This window comes from Phoca vitulina, unplaced genomic scaffold, assembly GCF_004348235.1.
Source record: "Phoca vitulina isolate PV1807 unplaced genomic scaffold, GSC_HSeal_1.0 scaffold54, whole genome shotgun sequence".
Classification (NCBI taxonomy): domain Eukaryota; kingdom Metazoa; phylum Chordata; class Mammalia; order Carnivora; family Phocidae; genus Phoca; species Phoca vitulina.
The window spans coordinates 3,509,271-3,533,504 of NW_022589757.1; the positions used below are offsets into that span (position 1 = coordinate 3,509,271).

Genomic DNA, 24,234 nt, shown 5'->3' on the forward strand with positions numbered 1-24,234 from the left:
AAACAAATCACTCAACCTTTTATGCCTTTGTTTCCTCATTTGCAAAATGGGAAATAATACAGTGCCTATCTCATAGAATTGTCAGGATTAAATGAATGAATAAGTGTAATAGCATTTACCATAAATAAAATTGAATTAAGATTAAAATAGTATTAAATGAAAAATATATTATCACTGTATTTGCTATTATTATTATTACTCTTGCCATCTACCATGTGTCAAGCATCAGTAAATACCATTTCTATTGGTTTTTTCTGTTATACATTAGCTCACTTGGAGCCTGTCTTCCCTTACTAATTAATTATACTTTAATGAGTAACTCTACAGAACTGGGTATATTTTACAAGTGATAGCATATCCAGCTTGGTGTACTACCCTTGATTTTCACCAACAAGTCCATTTATCTGTTTCTTGAAAGAAAATATGTCTGCTCATATTAAAATGATTAACAGTATAATGTTTTAGAGTCTAACAAGACCTGGGGTTTGAATCCTGATGTGCCCATCACAGAGCCTCATATCGGGGACTAAATGGTGTCCACGTGCCTTAATACTGTTGACGTTAACACTGATCAGTTGATTAAAGCATTGTCCACCAGGTTTTTCCACTGTAGAGTTACCATTTTTCCCATTGTAATTACTGACTATTTTAGGGGCAATACTCTGACACTTGCAGGTATTTTTTTTTTCTTCTTAAACTTTTGCCCACTCATTTTCATTTCCGTCAGTGGATCTTGTCTACAACAGTTATCCTGTGGTGTACTAATGGTATTTTCTATTTCCCTCATTCTTTATGCATTTATTCTATTCGGTCTAACTAAAGTTTCGATAATATTTATCTTTTCAAAGAACCAAATTTTACTTTCATTGATTTTTCTCTGTTTTTCTATTTTCTATTTTATCTCTGCTCTAATCATTATTATTTCCTTCCTTATTATTTCCTTCCTTCTAGCTTTAGCTTTAGCTTATTCTTTTCTTACTTCCTGAAGTTGTGAAGTTAGGTTGTGGATTTGAGATCTGTCGTCGTCGTCGTCTTCTTCTTCTTCTTCTTCTTCTTCTTCTTCTTCTTCTTCTTCTCCTCCTTCTTTTTCTTTTTTTTGTGAGAGAGAGAGCATTGTGAGTTGGGGCGGAGGGGCAGAGGGAGAGGGAGAGAATCTTTCTTAAGCAGGCTCCATGCTCAGTGTGAGCCCAACAGGGAGCTTGATCCCAGGACCCTGAGATCATGACCTGAGATGAAATCAAGAGTCAGTTGCTTAACCAACTGAGCCACCTAGGTGCCCCAAGATCTTTCTTTTTAAATGTAAGCATCTAAGGCTATAATTTCCCACTTAGCACTGCTTTTGATGTATCCCATAAATTTTGGTATATTAGATTTTTCTTTTCATTCTTCTCTCAGTATTTTCTAATTTAATTTTCTTTGTGATTTTGCCTTTGACCCATTGATTAAGACTATTTTAATTACTATAAATTTGTAAATTTTCCAGTTTTCTTTTTTTTTAAAAGATTTTATTTATTTATTTGACAGAGAGTGAGAGGGAGCACAAGCAGGGGAAGCAGCAGGCAGAGGGAGAGGGAGAAGCAGGCTCCCCGCTGAACAGAGAGCCCGATGCGGGGCTCGATCCCAGGACCCTGGGATCATGACCTGAGCTGAAGGCAGCCGCTTAACTGACTGGGCCACCCAGGTGCCCCGATTTTCCAGTTTTCTTTCTGTTTCTGATTTCAAACTTCATCCCATTGCTGGTAGAGAAGATACTTGGTATAATATCTATCTTTTTAAATCTATTGAGACTTAATTTGTAGCCTAACATATGGTGTATCCTGGAGAATTTTCCACATGCACTTGAAAAGAATGTGTAATCTGTTGTTGGGTAAAGTGTTGTGTGTGTGTCTGTTAGATCTAGTTTGTTAGATCTAGTTGGTTTATTGTGTTAAGTCCTCTATTTCCTTACTTCTCTCTGGCTGTTCTGTCTCATTATTGTGAGTAGGGTATTGAAGTCTCCAACTGTTAGTGTAGAACTATCTATTTCTCATTTTAATTCTGTCTTATTTTTGCTTCATACATTTTGATGGTTTGTTATTAGGTACATAAATGTTTATAATTGTTATTTGTTGCTGGATTGAGCCTTTTATTAAGTACATAATGTCATATTTTTGTCTTTCATAACTTAAAAAATATATTTTTTTGTCTGATAATGAAATAGCCACCCCTGCTCTCTTTTGGTTATGTTTGTATGATTATTCCATCCTTTCAGTTTCAACATATTTGTGTCTTTGGCTCTAAAGTAAGTCTTTTGAAGACAGTGCATATTTTGATCATTTTGTTGTTGTTAAATCCCTTCTGCCATCTCTTATCTTCTGATTGGAGGGATTAATCCATTTACATTAAAATAAATACTTATAAAGAGAGAGTTCTGTCCCTTTGCTCTTTTTTCAATATGCTTTATACTTTCTTTGTCCCTCGTTGTCTGCATTACTGTCTTATGTTTAGTTGATTTTTTTTTTCTTAGTGAAACATTTTAATTCCCTTCTCATTTCCTTCTCTATATATTCTATAGCTATTTTCTGTGTGGTTACCATGGGGATTACATTTAACATCCTAAAATTATAACACTCTAATTTGAATTTAAACCACCTTAACTTCAGTAAGATACAAAAACTGCTCTCTGCTGCTATGCTACTCTACTCAACCCTTTTAAGTTATTGATGTTATAAATTACATCTTTATTCTTTTTGGTGCAAATGTAAATGGGATTGTTTTCTTAATTTCTTTTTCTTCTTTTTTATTGGTGTGTAGAAATCCAAGAGATTTCTGTATATTAATTTTGTATCTTGCAACTTCACTGAATTAATTTATCCGTTCTGGTGTTTTTTTGGTGGAGTGTTTGGGGTTTTCTATATATAGTACCATGTCACTGCAAATAGTGACAGTTTTACTTCTTTCTTACCAATTTGGTTGCCTTTTATTTCTTTTTCTTGTTTTATTACTATGGCCCGGACTTCCAGTACTATGTTGATTAAAAGTGGTGAGGGTAAGACACCCTCGTCTTGTTTCTGATCTTAGAAGAAAGGCTGTCAGTTTTTTACCATTATGATATTAGCTGTGGGTTTTTCATATATAGCCTTTATTATGTTGCGGTATGTTCCCTCTAAACCTACTTTGTTGAGAGTTTCTATCATGAATGGATGTTGTATTTTGTGGAATGCTTTTTCTGCATCTATTGATATGATCATATAGTTTTTATCCTATTTCTTGTAAATGTGATGTATCATATTGATTGATTTGTGAATATCGAACCACCCTTGCATCCCTGGAATAAATCTTACTTGGTTGTGGCGAATGATTTTTTTAATGTATTGTTGAACTTGGTTTGCTGATATTTTGTTAAGGATTTTTGCATCCATGTTCATCGGAGATATTGGTCTGTAATTTTTTTTTTTATAGTGTCTTTATCTGCTTTTGGTATCAGGGTAATGCTGGCCTTGTAGAATTAATTTAGAAGTTTTCCTTCCTCTTCTATTTTCTGGAATAGCTTGGAATAATAGGTATTAATTCTTCTTTAAATGTTTGGTAGGAGTCACCTGTGAAGTCACGTGTGAAGTCCAGCCAAAAGTCCTGGACTTTTGTTTGTTGGGAGTTTTTAATTACTGATTTAATTTCATTTCTAGTAATTGATCAGTTCAGATTCTCTGTTTCTTCCTGGTTCAGTTGTAAGATTATGTTTCTAGGAATTTATCCATTTCTTTTAGATTGTCCAATTTGTTGGCATATAATTTTTTATATTATTTTATAATCCTTTGTATTTCTGTGATGTTGATTGTATTTCTCCTCCTTTATTTCTGATTTTATTTATTCAAAGCCTATCTTTTTCTTGATGAGCCTAGATAAAGGTTTATCATTTTTATTGATGTTTTCAGAGAACCAGCTCCTGGCCTAATTGAGCTTTTTTTTTTTTTTTTTTTTAAGTCTCTATTTCATTTATTTCTGCTGTAATATTACTTCATTCCTTCTACTACCTTTGGGATTTGTTTTTCTTTTTCTAGCTCTTTTAGGTATAAAGTTAGGTTGTTAATTAGAGATTTTTCTTGTTCCTCTTTTTTTTTTTTAAGATTTTTTTTTTATTTATTTGAGAGCTCGAGAACGCCGTGGATGTGGATGAGCCAGGGTGGGGGTGGGGAGGGGCAGTGTGGGGAGAAGGGGGGCAGAACAAGAGGGAGAAGCAGACTCCCTGCTGAGCAGGGAGCCCAATGCGGGGACCCTGGGATCATGACCTGAGCAGGCATTTAACCGACTGAGTCACCCAGATGCCCCAAGATTTTTCTTGTTTCTTGTGGTAGGCCTGTATTGCTATAAAATTCCCTCTTAGACTTTCTTTTGCTATGTCCCTAAATTCTGGACCATATGTTTTAATTTGTCTCCATGTATTTTTTAATTTGCACTTCGATTTCTTGGCTTGCCCATTCATTGTTTAGTAGCATGTTGTTTAGCCTTCACCTGTTTGTGTTGTTTCCAGATTTTTTTTTTATGGTTGATTTCTAGTTTTATATCACTATGGGCAGAAAAGATGCATGATATGATTTGTCTTCTTATGTTTATTGAGACTTGTTTTGTGGCCTGACATGTGACCTATCCTGGGGAATGTTCCATGAGCACATGAATAGAATGTGTATTCTGTTGCTTTGGCTGAAATGTTTTATATATGTCCATTAGGTCCGTCTGGTCTAATGTGTCATTGAAAGCCACTGTTTTCTGGTTGATTTTCTGTCTGCATGATCTCTCCATTGATGTAAGTGGGGTGTTAAAGTCCCCTCCTATTGTATTACTGTCAATTTCTGCCTTTATATCTGTTAATAATTGCTTTATGTAATTTACACTTACAATTTCTGTAATTTACAATTATGATATCCTCTTGTTGGATTAATCCCTTTATCATTGTGCAATGCCCTTTTTTGTCTCTTGCTAAGGTCTTTGTTTTTAAGTCTAGTTTGTCTGATATAAGTATTCCTAACCTGACTTATTTTTTTCACTTCCATTTGCATAGTATATGTTTTTCCAGTCCTTCACTTTCAGTCTGTACGTGTCTTTAGGTCTGAAGTATGTTTCTTATTGGCAGCATATAGATGGGTCTTGCTCTTTATCCATTCAGTTACCCTATGTCTTTTGCTTGGGGGCATTTAATCCATTCACATTTAAAGTAATTATTGATTGGTATATATATATTAGAATTTTTTAAAATTTATTTTCTGGTTGTTTTTGTAGTTCTTCTCTGTTCCTTTCTTTTTCTCTTGATCTTGTCCCTTATGGTTTGATGGCTTTCTTTAGTGTTATGCTTGGATTCCTTGCTCTTTATGTTTTGTGTATCTGTTATAGGTTTTTAATTTGTGGTTACTATTAGGTTTGTGTATAACGTGTTTATAGCAGTCTATATTATGTTCATTATTACTTAAGTTCAAACACATTTTAAAAGCCCTAAATTTTTATCCCTCTTCCATGTTTTATTTATATGATGTTATATTTTACATCTTTTTATTTTGTGTATCTCTTGACTGGTATAATTTTTTTTGGATATAATTGATTTTACTACTTTTGTGTTTTAACTTCCATTCTGGCTTTTATGATATGTTTGCTTGTAACTGTGAAATTTTTTTCCTTTCATAATTTTCTTACTCCTGATTATGGCCTTTCCACTCAATTCCTTTTAACATTCCTTGTAATACTTGCTTAGTGGTAATGAACTCCTTTAACTTTTGTCTGGGAAACTCTTTTATTTCTCATTCTATTCTGAATGATAACCTTGCTGGGTAGAGTATTCTTGGTTGCAGATTTTTACTTTTGAACACTTGGAAGATATCATGCCACTTTCTTCTGGCCTACAAAGTTTCTGCTGAAAAATCAGCTGATAGCCTAATGGGGTTTCCCTTGTATATAACTGTTTTTCTTTTCTCTTGCTGCTTTTAAAATTCTCTCTTTGTCATTACTTTTGACATTTTAATTACTATGTGTCCTGGTGTGGACCTCTTTGGGTTGATTTTGTTAGAGGCTGTCTGTGCTTTGGAGATCTGTATGTCTGTTTCCTTCCCCAGATCAGGGAACTTTTCAGCTCTTATTTCTTCAAATAAGTTTTCTGCCCCCTTTTCTCCCTCTTCTCTTTCTGGGATCCCTATAATGTAAATATTATTATGCTTGATGGAGTTGCTGAGTTCCCTTAGCCTGTTCTCATTTTTCATTATTATTTTTTCTCCTTGCTGCTTGGCTGGTTGCTTTTCATTACCATCTTCCAGATTGCTGATCTATTCTGCATTTTCTAATCTGCTATTGATTCACTTTAGTGTATTTTTTTATTTCCGTTATTGAATTTTTAATCTCTGACTGGTTCTTATGTTTTCTGTCTTTGTTGAGGTTCTCACTGAGGTCCTCCACTCTTTCCTCAAGTCTAGTGAATATCTTTATGACTAGCACTTTGAATTCTTTATTAGGAGTATTGCTTTATATCCATTTTATTTATCCCTTTTGTTGTGATTTTTGTCTTGTTCTTTCATTTGGAACATACTCCTCTGTCTCCTTATTTTGTCTAACTTTCTGTGTTTGTTTCTGTGTATTAGGGAGGTCAGCTACATCTCCTGGTTTTGAAAATAGTGGCCTCATGTAGAAGAGGTCCTGGGGTACCCTGTAGCATGATGCTCCTGGTCACTAGAACAAGGTGCTCCAGGGGTGTCTCCTATGTGGGCTGTGCATGCCCTACTACTATGGCTGAGCCGTGTTTGCCCTCAGTCCCGTTGGCTGCAGTGACCAGCTTTGCCTGCTGTGGGAGCACCAGGCAGCATTTGGTTTCTGTGCGGTTGAGGTGCCTGCCAGAGGCCAATGGGATCTCCTTGGTGGGAGGGGCCAGCAGTTCGGCCAGCTGTCTGCACTTAGTCTCTCTGCCACAGTTGCAGGCGCACCAAACGGCGGGGCCTTTCTCTCTGTGCAGCCAGCTAAGAGGCTCTGCTGCTCATACTGTAAGCATGCTAGTGTGTGGGTTATCTCCCCACCTCTCTCTACGACGGGAGTCACTTTGGAGTGGCACTGGTCCCTGTTGGGGCTGCTTGTGGGGTGTGGCAGGGCAGGAGTCACTTTGGAGGGTCCAATGGGACTGGTCTTCAAGGGAACGCCAGGGCAGGACACCATGGTTAGCCAGGTAGGTGGAGAGTGCTCGTGCTGGCTTCTCCAAGTGTCCGGCTCTCTAGGCTGGGGGAGGGGAAGAGAAATGGTGCCCACAGCACTTTTGTTCTTGGAGAAGCATCCTGAAGATCCCTGCCCCTCTAGCACATGTTCTGAGGTTAGTAACTAACCTCTCTCGTCTCCCCCAGCTGCTTTTCAAACTGCTGCTTCTGTGCTTTGTCTCCACGGAGTTATTTATGAGGCTGGCTCTTGAAGGGTGCATAAACCCACTGATTTTTAATGTACCTAGAGTTCAGCTCCACTGACTAAAGCTCCACTGACTAAAGCTGCTAAAGTTAAGCCCCATTGGTTTTCAAAGCCAGATGCTCTCGGAATTCGTCTTCCAGGTGCAGGTACCCTGTGTCTAATCCTCTCATTTCCCCGTGCTTGTGCTGTCCCTCCCGTTTGCCGTGAGTACTGCCAGGAGTTTGGTTCCCAACTGTATCTCTACCCCTCTTACCCTTTTCCATGTGGCTTTCTCTCTACAGTCAACTATGGAAAATCTGCCCTAGCAGTCTGCACGTTGTTTTCAGTTAGTTGCACAAACGTAGCTGTTGTCTAGGTATGTCTGTGGATCAGGTGAGCTCAGGATCCTCCTGTTTTGCCCTCTTCCTGACCACCCCCTGAAATGTACTTCTAAATAGGACTTGAGGGGCGCCTGGGTGGCTCAGTCGTTAAGCGTCTGCCTTTGGCTCAGGTCATGATCCCGGGGTTCTGGGATCAAGCCCTGCATTGGGCTCCCTGCTCCGCGGAAAGCCTGCTTCTCCCTCTCCCCCTCCCCCTGCTTGTGTTCCCTCTCTCACTGTGTCTCTGTCAAATAAATAAAAATAAATAAATAAATAAATAAATAAATAGGACTTGAAAGTCAAAATTAACCCTTGATCCATGGGCTGTGGAAGGGATGTTGTGTTAGCGGGCATGAAAACAACACTAATCCCATTGCCCATCTCCGTCAGAGCTTTTATGTTATAGGGACGACTTCTTTCCTGAAACCTCGTGAACCAACCCCTGCCAGCTTCAGACTTTTCTTCTGCAGCTCCCTCACCTCTCTGAGCCTTCCCAGAGTTGAGGATAGTCAGGGCCTTGCTCTGGGCTAGGCTTTGGCTTAAGGGAATGTCATGGCTGTTTGATCTTCTATCCAGACCACCGAAATGTTCTCTATATGAGCAGTAAGGCTGTTTCACTTTCTTATCATTCATGTGTTCACTGGAGTAACACTTGTCATTTCCTTCAAGAACTTTCCCTTTGCTTTCACAGCGTGGCTCACTGCTTGGTGCAAGAGGCCTAGCTTCCAGCCTCTCAGCTTCGACATGCCTTCCTCACTCAGCTTAATCACATCTAGCTTTTGATTTAAAGGGAGAGATTACACATCTTCTCTTGAACACTTAGAGGATATTAATTTCAATATTGTGTGTCTCAAGGGATAGAGAGGCCCAGAGGGATGGAGACTGGAGACTAGCCAGTGAGGAGAGCATTCAGAACAAACACAACATTCATTGATTAAGTTTGCTTTCTTATATGGGTGTGGTTCGTGGTACTGCAAAATAATTACAATAATAACATCAAAGATCACTGATCAGAGATCACCATAAGAAAAATCTAATAGTAATGAAAAAGTTTGAAATATTGTAAGAATTGCCAAAATGTGACACAGACACAAAGTAAGCAGCAAACGCTGTTGGACAGATGGCGGTGATGGACTTGCTTGATGCAGGGGTGCCACCTTCAATTTGTAAAAAATGCATTATCTGCAAAGTGCAATAAAGTGAAGCAAAAAAATGAGGTATGCTGTATAGCATTTTAAACTCACTTTGATTAGATCGGCTGAGCCAGTCTAATCCTGCTCATATTCTCAGCCATACAGAGTGACTGGTTATAGTGTTTATGTCATCAGGATAAAAATAGAACTGCCCTTCTGACAATGTTACTGAGTCATCTGACCTAGGTAGGCTAGGTTCCCAGTTGTGACAGCCGGCACCCTCTTTTCTTGGACCTTTCTGGGGTCAGAATGGAGTGGTCAAATTGCTTTTCCGTTCTCTACCTCAGACTCTTAAAGTGTGCCAGCCTGTTTCCTAATGCACATAGTAGAATCTATTTTCAGCTTTCCCATTCAACAAGAGAACCCATGTTCTATTAATCTACCTCGTTAGTCATTCAAGAATATGAACAGAGTACTGAGTACTGAGGATCACCACACAGATGAGAAAAATCTAAAGACAGAATAAAAGCGAACGAAGAAGAACAAAAGAATAGTTGATCCTAGTGAAAACAGAGACAAAACAGAGAACTGAAGATACATTCACAATCTCTAATTAGTATTTGTAGAGAAGTAGGAAAAAAATGTTGTATTACAAAACAAAAATATGCTGAAAAAGAAATAGAGCACAAGAAAGAGTAATTATAAATTTAATGTGTGATTGCTAAAATAAAACATTTAATACAAGGATCGTAAGCAAATTTTGGGGAATATCTGAGAATAAAGAGCCAAAAATACAGCATTGGAAAATACTGGAAGAATAGTTAGGACAGGAAGGCTTAATCAAGGGTACTCAGTGTTTAAGAATTTAAGGGAAAAGGGAAGAGATCAGAACTAATCAAAGAAAATAAAATATATCATAGCTGAAGAAGTCTTCAGATTGAAAGTGTCTCCTGAACACTGAGCCAAAGAAAAGAAAACTGGGGCCCCTGGTTGGCTCAGTCAGTGGAGTGTGTGACTCTTGATCTCAGGGTTGTGAGTTCGAGCCCCACGTTGAGTGTAGAGATTACTTAAAAATAAAATCTGGAAAAAAATAAAAAAGAAAAGAAAATGGACCCTAGACACGCTTTTACATCTTGAGGAAGGTTTTGAATCTTAAGGCTAAAAAGATTGTCTTAAAAGCTTTCAGAAAGCAAGGAACAGACTACCTCCCAATAAAGGAATGAAAATAAAATTGTGTTGTACTTCTTTTAGCAAAATTTAGAAGGAAATCTAATAGTCAGAGATGGAGTCCATGAAGCGGTAGAGTTAACACTCAGTGTGAGTGATGAGAACTCTCAAGATGACATATGTAGAAATAGCCAGTCAGTCCACAGTAGATTATTTGACTAAGGTTGATCCTAATGGTAGAATAAAGGAGGAGGAGGACAAAGGATGTAGGACCTTCAAGAAAAAACAAATATTTGCTCAAGCAAGACATAGTCCAAATGTGAAGCAGCGTGAAATATGGAATCATCGTGAGCAATGGATGTAGAATCAGAAAGTACCAGAGAGTTGGCCCAGACACACGAAGCATTGTCCCTGGAGGGGCTCAGGATTATTGATGAGTAACCTTTCCGTTTTTACTCATTAACCATACTATTTGATTCTGCTGTAAATGATATTTGCTTACTTTTATAATACTTGCAAACACTACACTGGTGTTTGGTTTTCAGAATTCATTAATAGACAAAGCACACAAGACTTAAATTACAGTGATGGTATAGACTGAAATTGCTCTAAGCCCAGGCAGAGTGAAAGAAGTGGTACAGTTGATGGACATTTCCAGCTGAAAACACGCTACTGTTACGCAGGAAGTGTGGTTCTGAGGCCCAGAGCCACAGACGGGCACAGAGGCAGAGGATGCAGGGGCCACCAGGGTCCTAGAGAGTAGAAATGCAAATACAGAGGATTTCTCAAACGTTGGGATCTAAAGGAATCTCCTTTGCTGAACTTGTTTGGATGGGTGATCCCTATATTCTTCCTCATTTCTCCCTTTCAGAATGGGAATGTCTGGCCTATGCCTGTCATACCGTTCTATTTTGGAAGCAGATTATCTCATTTTCTGGTTTAAGAGAGCCACAGATACAGATGAATTTTGCCCCAGGATGGACCACACTTGCCATCTTGCCCATACATGACTTCACGATTTAGATGATGAGATTTGAGACTTTTGAGCTGATGTTGTTTAAATGAGATTTTAGCCTGAAAGTTGATAGTGTGAGTCAAGACTTTTGGAGATGTTGGGATGTGTGAATGCGTTTTGCCTGTGAGACAAAAGTGACTTTTGGTTACAGTTAGTGAACTGTAGTGGGTTGAATATTGAACCCCAAAACAGTATTTCCACATCTTTCCACAGCTTAGCTCCCAATCTTGATTTTGGACTTCTGGTCTCCAGCACTGTGAGAGAATACATTTTGGTGCTTTCAACCCACCACGTTTGTGATAATTTGTCACAGCAGTCACATGAAACGAACATAGACAAGTACCCAGAGATACGAACTTTCCCAGTTTGGGTCAGTAAGTCTACCACATACCTGTCCCTCAGTCCAGCCCCACTCATAGGGTGAGTTCCAGTTACAGAACCAGTGAGCTCTCTTGACCCTTAGGCAACACAGCTGCATTCACTGTGAACTCCGCTTTTCCTGGAGGGGGTGAAGACACAGTCCACCCATCAAGCCCTTAGGAATTCTGGCTTAACAGTTAAAAGTATAGTTAAAATTTCTTGCTGAGGGATGAGCCCTGCTTCTCACACCCAGAATGGTAGCCCTGGCCCCTGGGTCACCACATCAGGTAGGAAGAAAGAAAGTTGTGGTGATGTGGGGACGAATTTCAGAGTCATAACACCATCCTCTCCTACCCACTGTTCCCATGTCCTCCAGAAAAGTGGAGGACCCTATCAAGTGGGGACTCCCCCTTCAGCCTTCCTCATGTTCAGTGTGAGCACACTTGTGAAGGCACGGACTCCATGAAGGGTTCTTCGTGTCTTTATCTCCTCCCATTTTAGATAACAGATATTACAGTTGCCCATTCCAGTTCTTTATCAGACTCTGACATACCCTGTCCATTTGATGTGATACCTCTTTGCCCGTTGTTGGTGGCTATGGACCATAAAGTACGTTTCTTGCTCTTATGACACGTAACTTGGGGGTCCAGATTGGTATGGTGTCTTCTGTTCCAGTCTTTTTTATAGTGTTTTGAATTTTTGCCTGCCACCGAGTATGCAAATCCTAGTCCTGAGTAAGTTTCTGTCCCTGTCAGTTCCTATGGATAGCCTTGGGGAATACTGGTGGTGGTTCACTGTAGTGTACTTGCCAAGTGTATGCAGCAGGGAGGGACTTCCCCCTGGGGAGTCTGCCCTCTAGGCATCTGTTCTCTCTGTCGGCAGACTGGATGGTTCTTACTGGCATTTTGTGTCTCAGGGGGTGCAGAGGAATATGTTGATGGTCAACCTAACTCTGCCTTGTCGCAGCTTACTTTGGCTTTTGGGGCTTGGGGTCTTTTTTGGTTACATACAAATTTTGGGGTAGTTATTTCTATTTACATGAAAAAGACCTTTGGAATTTTGATAGGGATTGCACTGAATCTGTACATATCACTGACATTTTCACAATATTAATGTTTCCTATCCAAGAACATGGGGCATATTTCCATTTGTCTGTGTGTTCTTTCTTTCATCAGTTCCAGTAGTGTTTAGTGCATAAGTCTTTCATCTCCTTGGTTAAATCTATTCCAGAGTATTTTATTCTTTTTGATGCATTGTAAATAGCATTGCTTTCTTCATTTCTCTTTCAGGTATTTTTATTGTCAGTGTATAGAAATGCAACTGATTTTTGTGTGTTGGTTCGGTGTCCTGTAACTTTACTGAATTCAGTAAAGTATTGATTCTAACAGTCTTTTGGTGGAGTGTTTAGGATTTTCTATATATATATATGATCATGTCATCTGCAAAAGATAATTTTGCTTTTTCTTTTCCCACTTGTATGCCTTTTTTCTCTCTCTCTCTCTTCCTCTCCCTCTCCCTCTTTCTCTTCCTAATTGTTGTGGCTAGTAACTCCAGTACTATGTTGAATAGAAGCGCTGACAGTGGGCATCTGTCTTGTTCCTGATGTTAGAGGAAAGGCTTTTAACTTTTCACCACTGTGTGTGATACTAGCTGTGGGCTTGTCATACATGGCCTTTGCTATGTTCAGGTGCATTCCTTCTATACCTAGTTTATTGAGGATTTTTATCATGAAAAAGTGTTTATTTTTGTCAAATGTGTTTCGGCATCTGTGGAAATGATCATATGCTTTTAATCCTTTAATCTAGTAATGTGGCACATCACACTTTACTGTATTGTGTTGAATCATCTTTGCATCTCAGGGATAAATCCCACTTGATCATGGTGTGTGATCCTTTTAATGTGCTCTTGCGTTAGGTTTGTTGGTATTTTGTTGAGGGTTTTTACATCTATATTCATCAGAGATGTTGGCCTGTAATTTTCTTTCCTTGTAGGGTTTTTGTCTGGCTTGGGTATGGGAAATGCTAGCAAATTTGAGCTTGTTCCTTCCTCTTCAGTTTTGGAAGAGTTTGAGAAAGATTGGTATTCTTTAAATGTTTGATAGAATTCGCCAATGAAGCCATCTGCTTTTGAGTTTTTATTTGTAGGGAGATTTTTGATTACTAATTTAAACTCTTGCTCATTATTGCTCTGTTCAGATTTTCTGTTACTTCATGATTCAGTCTTGAGAAATTGTATATTTCTGGGATTTATCCATTTCTTCTGAGTTATCTAAAATTTTGGTGATAATTCTTTACAGTGGTCTCTTAGGATTCTTGTATTTTTGTGGTATCAGTTGTAATATCTCCTCTTTCATTTATAATTTTATTAATTTGAATCATCTTTTTTTATCTTAGTGTCACTAAAAGTTTGTCAATTTTATCTTTTCAAAGAACCAGTTCTTAGTTTCATTGGTTTTTTTTTTTTCCCATTGTCTTTCTAGTCTCTTATTTCTCACTTACTTCTTCTCTAATCTTAATTATTTCCTTCCTCCTACTAACTTAGACTGTTCTTTTTTTAGTTCCTTAAGGTGTAAATTTAGGTTGTTTATTTGAGATCTTTATTCTTAATGTAAGAAACTTCCTTCCTATAACTGTAAACTTCTCTCTTAGGACTGCTTTTGCTGTGTTCCATAAGTTTCGATATGTTGTGTTTCCATTTTATTTGTCTCAGGATTTTTAAAATTTGTCTTTTGATTTCTTCTTTGACCCATTGCTTATCTATTCTGCAGTATTTTGTTTGATTTCCATATATTTATGAATTTTCCACCTTTCCTCCTGTAATTCATTTTTCATTTCATACTATATTGGTTGGAAAAGATACTTGATATGGATAAATCTTCTTAAGTTTATTAAGAGTTGTGACCTAATACATGATTTATCTGGGAGAATGTTCCATGTGTGCTTGAGAAAAATGTGTATTATCATGCTGTTGGATGGAATGATCTGTATCTTTTTGTTAGCTCCATTTGGCTAATGTGTAGTTCAAGTCCAATATTTCCTTATTGACTTTCTATCAGGATGATCTATCCATTGTTGAAAACGGGATATTTGAGTTCCCTACTACTGTTGTATTGCTGTCTGTTTCAGTCTTCAGATTTGTTAATAATTATATATATTTACTATTGTTATAGCCTCTTGGTGAGCAGACCCTCATATCATTATATAATGACCTTCTTTGTTTCTCAGTACAGCTTTTGACTTAAAGTCTATTTCGTCTGAGATAAGTATAGGTACCCCTGCTTTTTTTTACCTGGAACATTTTTTTTTTGTCCCTTCACTTTCAGCCCATGAGTGCCCTTAAAGCTTAAGTGAATCTCTTTCAGGCACCATATAGTTGGATCTTGCTTTTTTATTTACTTAGCCACTCTGTGTCTTTTAATTGGAGAATTTAAGCCATTTGCATTTAAAGTAATTATTAATAAGGACTTGCCATCACCATTTTGTTTATTACTTTCTAATTGTTTTGTAGTTCCTTTGTTTTCTATGCTTTTCTTGCTTTTTTGTGGATTGATGATTTTTTGTAATGGTATACTTTGATTCTTTTCTCTTTTTATCTGTGAATCTATTATAATCTTTTACTTTGTGATTACTGTGATGTCCATAATACATCTTACTATAATAAGTCTGTTTCAAGCTGATAACAACTTCAATTGATTGAAAAAATTCTACATATTTACTTGCTCCCCCAACCTTGTATGTTATTGATGTCCAAATTTACTTGTGTGTTGTGTTGTAGCAAAATATTCTAGCTATAGTTATTTTTAACACATTTGTCTTTAAACCCGTATGCTGGAGGTCAAAGTGATTTACACCCTATTTTTGCAGCATTAGAGTGTTTTGAATTTGACTATATATTTACTTTTTCCAGTGAATTCTATACTTTTATATGTTTTCATGTTACTAATTAACATCCTTTCATTTCAGCTTGAAGAACTTCACTTATCATTTCATGTAAGGCAGTTCTTGTGATAAATTCCCTCAACTTTTGTTTTTCCGGGCAAGTCTTTATCGCTCCTTCATTTTTGAAGGACCACTTTGCTGGGCAAAATATTCCTGGTTGGCAGTTTTGTTTTGTTTTTTCTTTCATCACTTTGAATATTATCATCCTACTCTCTCCTGGCTTGCAAAGTTTCTGCTGAGAAATTCACCTTATTGGGGCTCCCTTGTATTTGGTGGATATATTTTTTTCTTGCTGCTTTCAAAATTCTCTTTGTCTTTGATTTTTGAGAGCTTGATTATAAAGTATCTCTAGAAAGTTCTCTTTAGGTAGAATCTCCTTGGATATCTTTGAGCTTTGTGTACCTGAATGGCCATATCTGTCCCCAGATTTGGGACATTTTCAACTGTTGTTTCTTTAATTTTCTGCCCTTTCCTCTCTCTCTTCTCCTGCTGGGACTCCCACATGTGAATATTGTTTCACTTGGCAATATCCCATAATTCACGTAGGCTTTCTTCACTCTTTTTCATTCTTATGTCTTTTTTTCTCTTCTAACTGGATAATGTCAAGAGGTCTGTCTTCAAGTTTGTACATTCTTTCTTCTGCTTGATTGAGCCTGATTTGAAACTCTCTATTGCATTTTTTCATTTTGTTCCTTGTATTCTTCAGCTCTAGAATTTCTGTGTTGTTCTTTTGTTTGATTTGTATCTTTGTTGAACTTCCAGTTTTGTTCACGTATTGTCCTTCTGAGTTCATTGAATTATTTCTCTGTATTTCCTTGAATCTTGCTGAACTTCTTTATTTTGATTTCTTGGTCAGATAACTCTCAAGTCCATTTCTTTGGTGTCAGTTACTGGAAAGTTATTGTGTACCTTTGAAGATGTCAGAGCTGGTGTCCTGGCATCTGGTGCATACAGAGAGAGCTGTCATGGTGCTTGGGTCCCGGAGCATAAGTGTATTTGTGGGGGGTGGTGCTGGTGTCTGAGATACGAGGATGTGCAGGTTTCCTGTGAAACCTGTCTGGGTCTCTGGGCACCTCCACAGTGACTTAGGACCTGGGGTGGAGGGATGCAGCAGTGGCAGGATGAAGGTGCAGTGGTGCCTTAGGACCCAGTGGCAGCATGCAGAGCAGTCCCAGTGCCACTTGAGCCCCAGCTTGGGACCCCAGGGGCAGGGTGCAGAGCAACAGCGGTGTGGCTCTGATGATTGCAGGTCAGAGCCCCAACTTAGGATCAGGGGAGGTTCAGCCCCAGTTATGACTGGTCAGACCTACAGCTTGGGACCCAGAGCATTATCAGCACAGCCCTGCTGATGGCAAATCAAAGCTGGGTGCTGGGGGCAGGGCGGGGTGGTGGTGCCCAGCAGCAGCATAGCCCTGGTTAGAACAAGTTAGAGTCCCAGCAGTGCCACCCCTGTCTGGCAGGTCAGAGCCCTGACTTAGGACTCGGGCTGGGCGGGGGGGGGGGGGGGGGGGGGGCGGAGGTGGGGCATAGAGCAATTGCAGCTCCGCCCTGTGGATGGCAAAGTTTGTGGCATCCAGAGAGTGGGCACTGCGGCACCTGGGGCCCCCAGGGCTAGGTCTCACTGCAACGACATTCCGGTCCCAGGGAGGAGACATGGTGGGGACTTCGGGCAGCTCTGTTGGCTCAGTTCAATGTTCGTGAAGACAGTGGGCAGCCTTGGTAGGCAAGGCTGCAAACACACATGGCCATGATGAGGCTTTGCTGGGCTTCTTTTGTTCTCATTTTCCTCATGGGATAAAATCCTACCGAGCAGATCCCTCTTGGTGCCTGGTTGCTCTGGACTCTGGGATGGGGTGTTGCAAGATGCTTCCTACGCCTTCCCATCAGCTATCCACGTTTGTTTGTCTTTAACTCTGTAGGGTTTCTGCTGCTTTCTTGCTTTCTGCTGATTTCTTGGTAGTCCAGAGCTTTTCCAAAGCTGTGTTTGTCAGTTTGTAGTTGTTCATTGTTTTTTTGTTTTTGTGGGGGAGCTTAGCACTGGGACTTCTAGCCCTCCATCTTGCTGGTGTCACCCCTGGTAAATAGCCCTGCGGACGCTAACTGTGTCAGTGGTCTCAAAGAGCAGTCTCAGGCCCAGTATTTCGTTAGGACCACAGGATGCCGAAAAGCTGATATACTTACAGTTATGGTTCATTATAGCTGAAAAGTATAGATTAAAATCAGCAAAGGGAAAGGCACATGGGGCAGAGTCCAGGAGAAACCAGATATCAGCTCCCAGGTGCTCTGTCCCAGTGGTCTCACATGGGCATGCTTCATCTTCCCAGCACCAGTGTGGGACAGCACGTACAAAGTGTTGTCAACTAAGGAAGCTCACCTAAGCCTTGACATCCAGGATCTTTGTGTAGGTCAGTCACGTAGCCCAGTAGCACAGCTTGACTTCCCTTAGCTGCTCAGATTCTAGCCGTCCTGAGCAAACTCAGCTGTATAGCACTCACCATGCTTACAGCTGTTTTTATAAACTATCCAGTCAAACTGGTACCATGGGGCCCCAGATCTCTGGCATACAAAAACTCCTTATCACCAGAATATTCCAAGGGATCCGAGTTTATTTCCTGGGAGCTGGCCAAGGGCCAGTCCTGAAGATTGGCTCTTCTTGTGAATGCACAGAGTTGCCTGCTCCGTCAACCCTTTTCCTGCACACGTACCCACTGAAATACCAACCGGTGCTTTGGCTTGACCACTGACATCTCTGTCTCCTTGGATCTTCAGTTATTGCTGGTGGACCTGAACCAGAACTTCTTTTTTTTTTTTTTTTTTTAAGATTTTTTATTTATTTATTTGAGAGAGAGAGAATGAGAGAGAGCAAGCACATGAGAGGGGGGAGGGTCAGAGGGAGAAGCAGACTCCCTGCCGAGCAGGGAGCCCGATGCGGGACTCGATCCAGGGACTCCAGGATCATGACCTGAGCCGAAGGCAGTCGCTTAACCAACTGAGCCACCCAGGCGCCCCTGAACCAGAACTTCTTAACATCATCTGCCAACTTCTCTGGTTCATTCTTCCAGATTCTCTTGAACTTCTGTATTAAAGATTGTGCTAATGACTGTGGTTTGCTGTGGGAGACCGATAGAGAGTGGGTTTGCTTTGATCTGCTGTACCTTCATCTGCTCATTGTGCTCTCGGAGGTCTGAGTTCATTCGTTTGTGTTCTGTTTTGCTTCTTGTAATTTATGAAAGCTTGTCATTCTTCAGCAACATATGCTAAAGAATCACTATTTATTGATTCATTCACTTGTTCTTTCAATAAATATAAATTGAATACCTAATTACTTAAGGTGCATGCTCTAGGCACTGGGACTATGTGAATGAATAAACCTGACCAAACCCCACCCCCATCGGAAATTACACTCTAGTCAGGACACAGACAATAAACAATACACATAATAAATGAGTAAATCACATTGTATGTAAGAAGCTAATACATACTAATGGAGAAAAATAAAATAGGGTAGGGAATTAAGGAAGAGTGGCAGGAATGACGATTGTGGGTTTTGCAATTTTAAATAGAGTGATCACAGAAGGCCTCACTGTGAAGGTGAAATTTCAGTAAACATTTGAAGGGGATGAGGAAGCAAGCCCTTGAGGTATTTTGGAGGGGAGGATGTTGCAGACAGAGGGCATCACAGTTGAAAAGACCCTGAGCAAGCAGCAAACATAGCACACTCTTAGACTAGCTAGGAGTCTAGCATGGCTTGCATGGAGGAAGAAGAGCTTAGGATCGTGCAGGTACTTATAGGTCTCATAAGAATATTAGTTTTTACTCTAGATGAAGTGGGAAGCCATTGGAAATTTTTAAGCAGTGTAATAACATCACTGGTTTTCATTTTAAGAGCATCTCATTGGCTGCAGTGTTGAGAAGAGCGCATGGGTAGGAAGCAGGGAGCTTCTTAGGAGTTAATGGCAATAATCCAGAAAATTGATGATTGTGACTTACATCAGAGTAGTAGCAATGGAAGTGGAAAGACACAGTCAGATCCTGGTTGTATGTTTTTGCTGAGCCAACAGGATTCCTGACAGATTGAACGTAGGGTGTGAGAAAAAGAAAAGGGTTGAGGATCACTGCCTAGTCTTTGGCCTGAGCAATGGCAGGGATGGTGTTGCCATTCTCTGCCAATGGGGATTTTCGTTCATTTGCTTTGCTTTGTTTTGGTTTTGTGTGTGTGTGTGTGTGTGTGTGTGTGTGTGTGTGTGTGTGTATGTGTGTTTTTGGGAGAAACAAGCTTTTTGATGGCAGATTAGAAACTATGTTTTTTTTTTTTAAGATTTATTTATTTTGAGAGGAAGAGAGAGAGAGGGAGATTGAAAACATGAGCAGGAGAGGGGCAGAGGGAGAAGCAGGTTCCCCACTGAGCAGGGAGCCCAACATGGGGCTCCATCCCAGGACCCCAGGATCATGACCTGAGCTGAAGGCAGACACTTAACCAACTAAGCCACCCAGGCGCCCCTAGAAACTAGGTTTTGGACATGCCAAATATGATGTTTCTGTTTCACATCCAGGTTTAAGTCCCCTACTAGACATCCGTGTCAAGTAGGTGTTTCTGGGGCTGAGGGACCTGTTTGGAAATCCATCACCATGGAGACCATTTGGAACCATAGTGAAGACAAGAGGTCTGAGGACTGAGTCCTGGGGGCACTCCTAGGATAAGGGTTCAGAGATAAGAAACCAGCAGTAAATTGAGAAAATGGAACTACTGATGAGGAGGGGAGTAAGAGATTCTGATGTTCTAGAAACCAAGAGAAGTCTTCAGGAAGAGAATGTCATCAAACGTGTCAAATGTTATTCATGACTTCTGTGAATGACGTAGATCACATTTTGAAAGGGTGAGGGAGCAAAGTTGAGATAAAAGAGAAACTTAATGAAAAGCTCCTGGACTTGAAAGAGACAGACCTGGGCCCCAGTCCCAGCACAGTAGCTTGACAGGTGTAAGGTAGCACACCTACTAGGCATGGTAGCAGGCCTGGGAATGTTCTAAGACAACCGTAATGAAGACTGGAAGAGTGACCTTAGGAGAGGGGTGAAAGAATCCTCAGGAAGATTCAGCTGAGATTGGAGAGGGAACTGTAATCATTCTAGTCAGTATGTTTACGTGATTTCTTTCCCTTTCAGATGTGGGATAGAAAGGTGAGAAAGTAGAGACTGATTTATTCCAATGTTGGGAATTAGAAGGGGCAGAAGGAAAGAAGGCAGTGCAGTGAAGGGCAGGATGAACAAACAGTATACTCTACAATTTAAGAAAGACTAAGTTCCGAAGTGATTGCATCATGATCAAAGTCAAGCAATATTTGGAACGGGAGGATCAAGAACAAAGTATCAAATGACAGCGCTTGAGAAAGGTGACGCAGTGTTCATAGATTGTAGAGAGCAACTGTGCTTTCTTTTTCTGCATCAAGGTGAAAAAATGGTAAAGAAAGAGAAGAGAAATAGCAGTCAGGGCCCAGCCCTAAGACAGGCTGGCGGCGCCCTGGAGAGTGGGGGAGAGGGGGAATGGGAGAGGGGGGTGGGGGGCGAACGGGGCAGGCCCACGTTTTTAAAAGAGGGGGAGTTAGGAGCCCAGATTTAGAGCATGAGAAGTGTGACATCTTTCCTATGGGGGGAAAAATGTATAGATTGCTAACCTGTGGGATCAAGACAGAAGAACGTAAGGATCACTGGGAGTGCTTGTGCTTTAATTGAGAGTAAGGGAGCCGCGTCACAGACCTCTCTGCCCTGTTCTCGCTCTCTCCCGCCTGCTCCCTCTCCTCCTCTGGGTCTTTGTTATTGTTCTGATGGAGGAAGGAAGTCCTTCCAGTGTGCTCTGTCGTGATTTCAACGGACTTCTGATAGAGATGGTCAGTAGGGTCTTGCATTCAAGACCGAGAAAATACCATGAACAGAATGGAAAGTGCCCAGTTAGGGAGAAGCTGAGCGTTTGAATGAGAGGCAGTGGTGTGGAGTGGAAGTGACCCTAACGTGGGTTCGGTACTGTTTCACCTGCAGCTTGAGCAGGTTAACTTCTGGGAGCCTCAGTTTCTTGATGCAAAATGGGAATAATAAAGCCTACCTTTTTGAGTTGCTCTAGGGCTTAAAGGACATGAAACCCTTGTTGTCCCTGACAGTGGGTTAGAGATGTCTTCCTCTACTTCCTTGCCGTATCCTACTCCTCATCCCCTATGAAATACCCAACGACCACTCGACACTACAGGAAGAGGGGGGTGACAAATGAAAGCAGAATTTTAGACCACGTGTAGTGGAAGGGAGTGATAAATTGGAGACGATGGGGAAAATAAATGTGAGGAGGACTCTTCTTTGCCTCATATCCTCAAGAAATAAAATCCCATTCCTATGAGAGAAACTAGATTTAAAAATTCATTAGTTAGTATTTTGCCGTGGATGAATATACATGAAACTGAATTTCAGAAGCTTTTTCGTGAAATCGTTATACTTCTATTGCACACCCAAGCATTTTTAGCCCTCTTCATTTAAAGTCCTGTTCAACGAGTGGATTTTTTAAAAGGCATCACATTGTTTTAGCCACTGAGTTTTATCACTGTTATTTTTAACTTTTTGTTTTGACATGTTGTTTTTAACTGTAATTAAAAATTATTGGCATCTGTGTTTACTTTTTAGCTTGTGCATACCTTATCTTCATAGCAGAAACTAATTAGTATGTGAAGTACAGTACCATTAAATCTGCATTAAGGGGGAAGAATTTTAATCTGATCTTATGCAAAATATGGTAGAAAATACATTTTAATATTTGAAAGATACATACACAGTATTAATTCTGCTCACATTCTTATGATAAAGAAATACTGTTTTAGCATTTGTTTCCATACATCTTGCCTTGGCTTCTTCCCTGTGGTTAGGCAGATTGCAGAACTTAGAAAAAAAAACTAATCTTCACTCCTGAAACTTACAAAGTGATTTAGGAAAATATCTATTGTATGTGGTGGGCCTGTTTGAAAAAGTAGAATGGGGGCGCCTGGGTGGCTTAGTCGGTTGAGCATTGGACTCTTGCTTTCGGCTTAGATCGTGCTCTCAGGGTTGTGGGATCAAGCCCCGCATTGGGCTCTGCGCTCAGTGGGGAGTCTGCTTGTCTCCCCCTCCTTCCGCCCCTCCTACTGCTCACACTCTCTCTCTGACTCAAATAAATAAGTAAATAAATCTTTTAAAATAAAAAAAATAAATAAAAAGCAGCATGAACTACCCTCTGGAAATATTTTCTGAAGCCCTAGAATATCTTTTCTGGTTTCAAATGGGTTTCACACCTGGCTGGCTACCTCCAGCCCCTTAGCGTCCTCAAGCATAACCTGCAAAAATGGTATCTCTTCTGTGAATCTCCTTCTGACTGCCTGTAAAGAGATGTTTCTTTTGAGATACCCTCATGCTGAGGCAGGTTACTTTTGGATTATGACTTAATTTTATATCTCAAAAAGATTCCAAAATGGCCCCCTTTTTTCCTGCTCCCACTGCTACCACAGTGGTCTGAGCCATCCTCATTTCTCTGTCGGTTTCCTTGTTGCCCCCCTGCTTCATCTTTGCTATTTTTGCTGTCCTTCTACTCAGAGGAGCCTGAGTAAACCTTTAAAAATAGAAATCAGACTATGTCACCCCCCTGCCTCCCCCATCATCACATTACCCACCTTACACTCTTCCAGTAATGTTAGTTTTTCTTCATTACCCCATTTAGGATAGTAGATATCCCCATTTTTTCTTCATGTCACTCATCAGCATTAGTAATTGTTTATTAAGTTGGATATTTACCCATCTGTTATGTCTTCTCCACTGGCCTGTGACTCCGTGAGCAGAGGGATTATGTCTTTTTTTTTAAACCACTTTATACCTGCACTGTCATTAGCATTTAGTTGAGGGCACATCAAGGGTTTTGGTTTTTAAAGATTTTTTTTAATTTATTTATTTGACAGAGAGATAGCACAAGTAGGCAGAGTGGCAGGCAGAGGGAAAGGGCGAAGCAGGCTCTCTGCTGAGCAGGGAGCCCGATGCGGGGCTCGATCCCAGGACCCTGGGATCATGACCTGAGCCGAAGGCAGCTGCTTAACCGACTGGGCCACCCAGGCGCCCCATGGGTTTTGGTTTTTAGTGATTGGGTTTGGTTGTGTTTGTCACACAGTAGCCACCTGTACAATGCTTCCTGATGTGTTTCATGTGCATCACATGAATGCTACTAAACTGCAGTGGGTCTCTGCCTTTTTCCCCATTAACATTGGTCGCCATCTGTGTAGGGAGATGGAAAGTTCCCTGAGGGCAGGGATCCTTGTCTTTGTTGTTTGGGGCCATGTCTGCAGTGTGTAGAGCAAGGCCAGAATAGATTTGGTGCATATTTATGGAAGGGTTGAGTGAATTAATGAAGCCCCACACCCCTGACATCTGGAATTTATTCCTATGATCAACAGTTCGGTTCAACAAACATTTATTAAGTCTCTACTGTGTGCTAATCATTATGCTAGGCCCTGTGGGTGCAGAAATCAGTAAGTTATGCTATCATTTCTGCTTGTGATTTAGTTTGCATTAAGATGCTATTATTCTAATTCGTTTAGAAACTATAGTATGATGTGACAGAGGCTGTCGAACTATTTGAGCACTAAAGCCTGATTCTTATTAAACAGATAATTCAGGAGTGGTTTCATACTTATGCTTTGTTTCACTCCCAGTTTTAAACACTGTGTTGTTAATTACACTTGCCTTGTTCAGACGTGGCTGGCCCTGCCCTCTTGGAATGGCTTCCAGGCCTTAGCATCTTTGATCAATCTATTTCTCATTTATCTTCTAGGTCTGACTGAGGTCAGATGATAAATATAATG

General features: G+C 40.2%; 1 protein-coding gene across 6 annotated transcripts in view; it reads left to right on the plus strand.

Moving 5' to 3' along the window:
• AKT3 (AKT serine/threonine kinase 3) overlaps window positions 1-24,234 on the plus strand; it is a 303,411-nt gene that overhangs the window by 176,655 nt on the left and 102,522 nt on the right. The window lies entirely within an intron of this gene.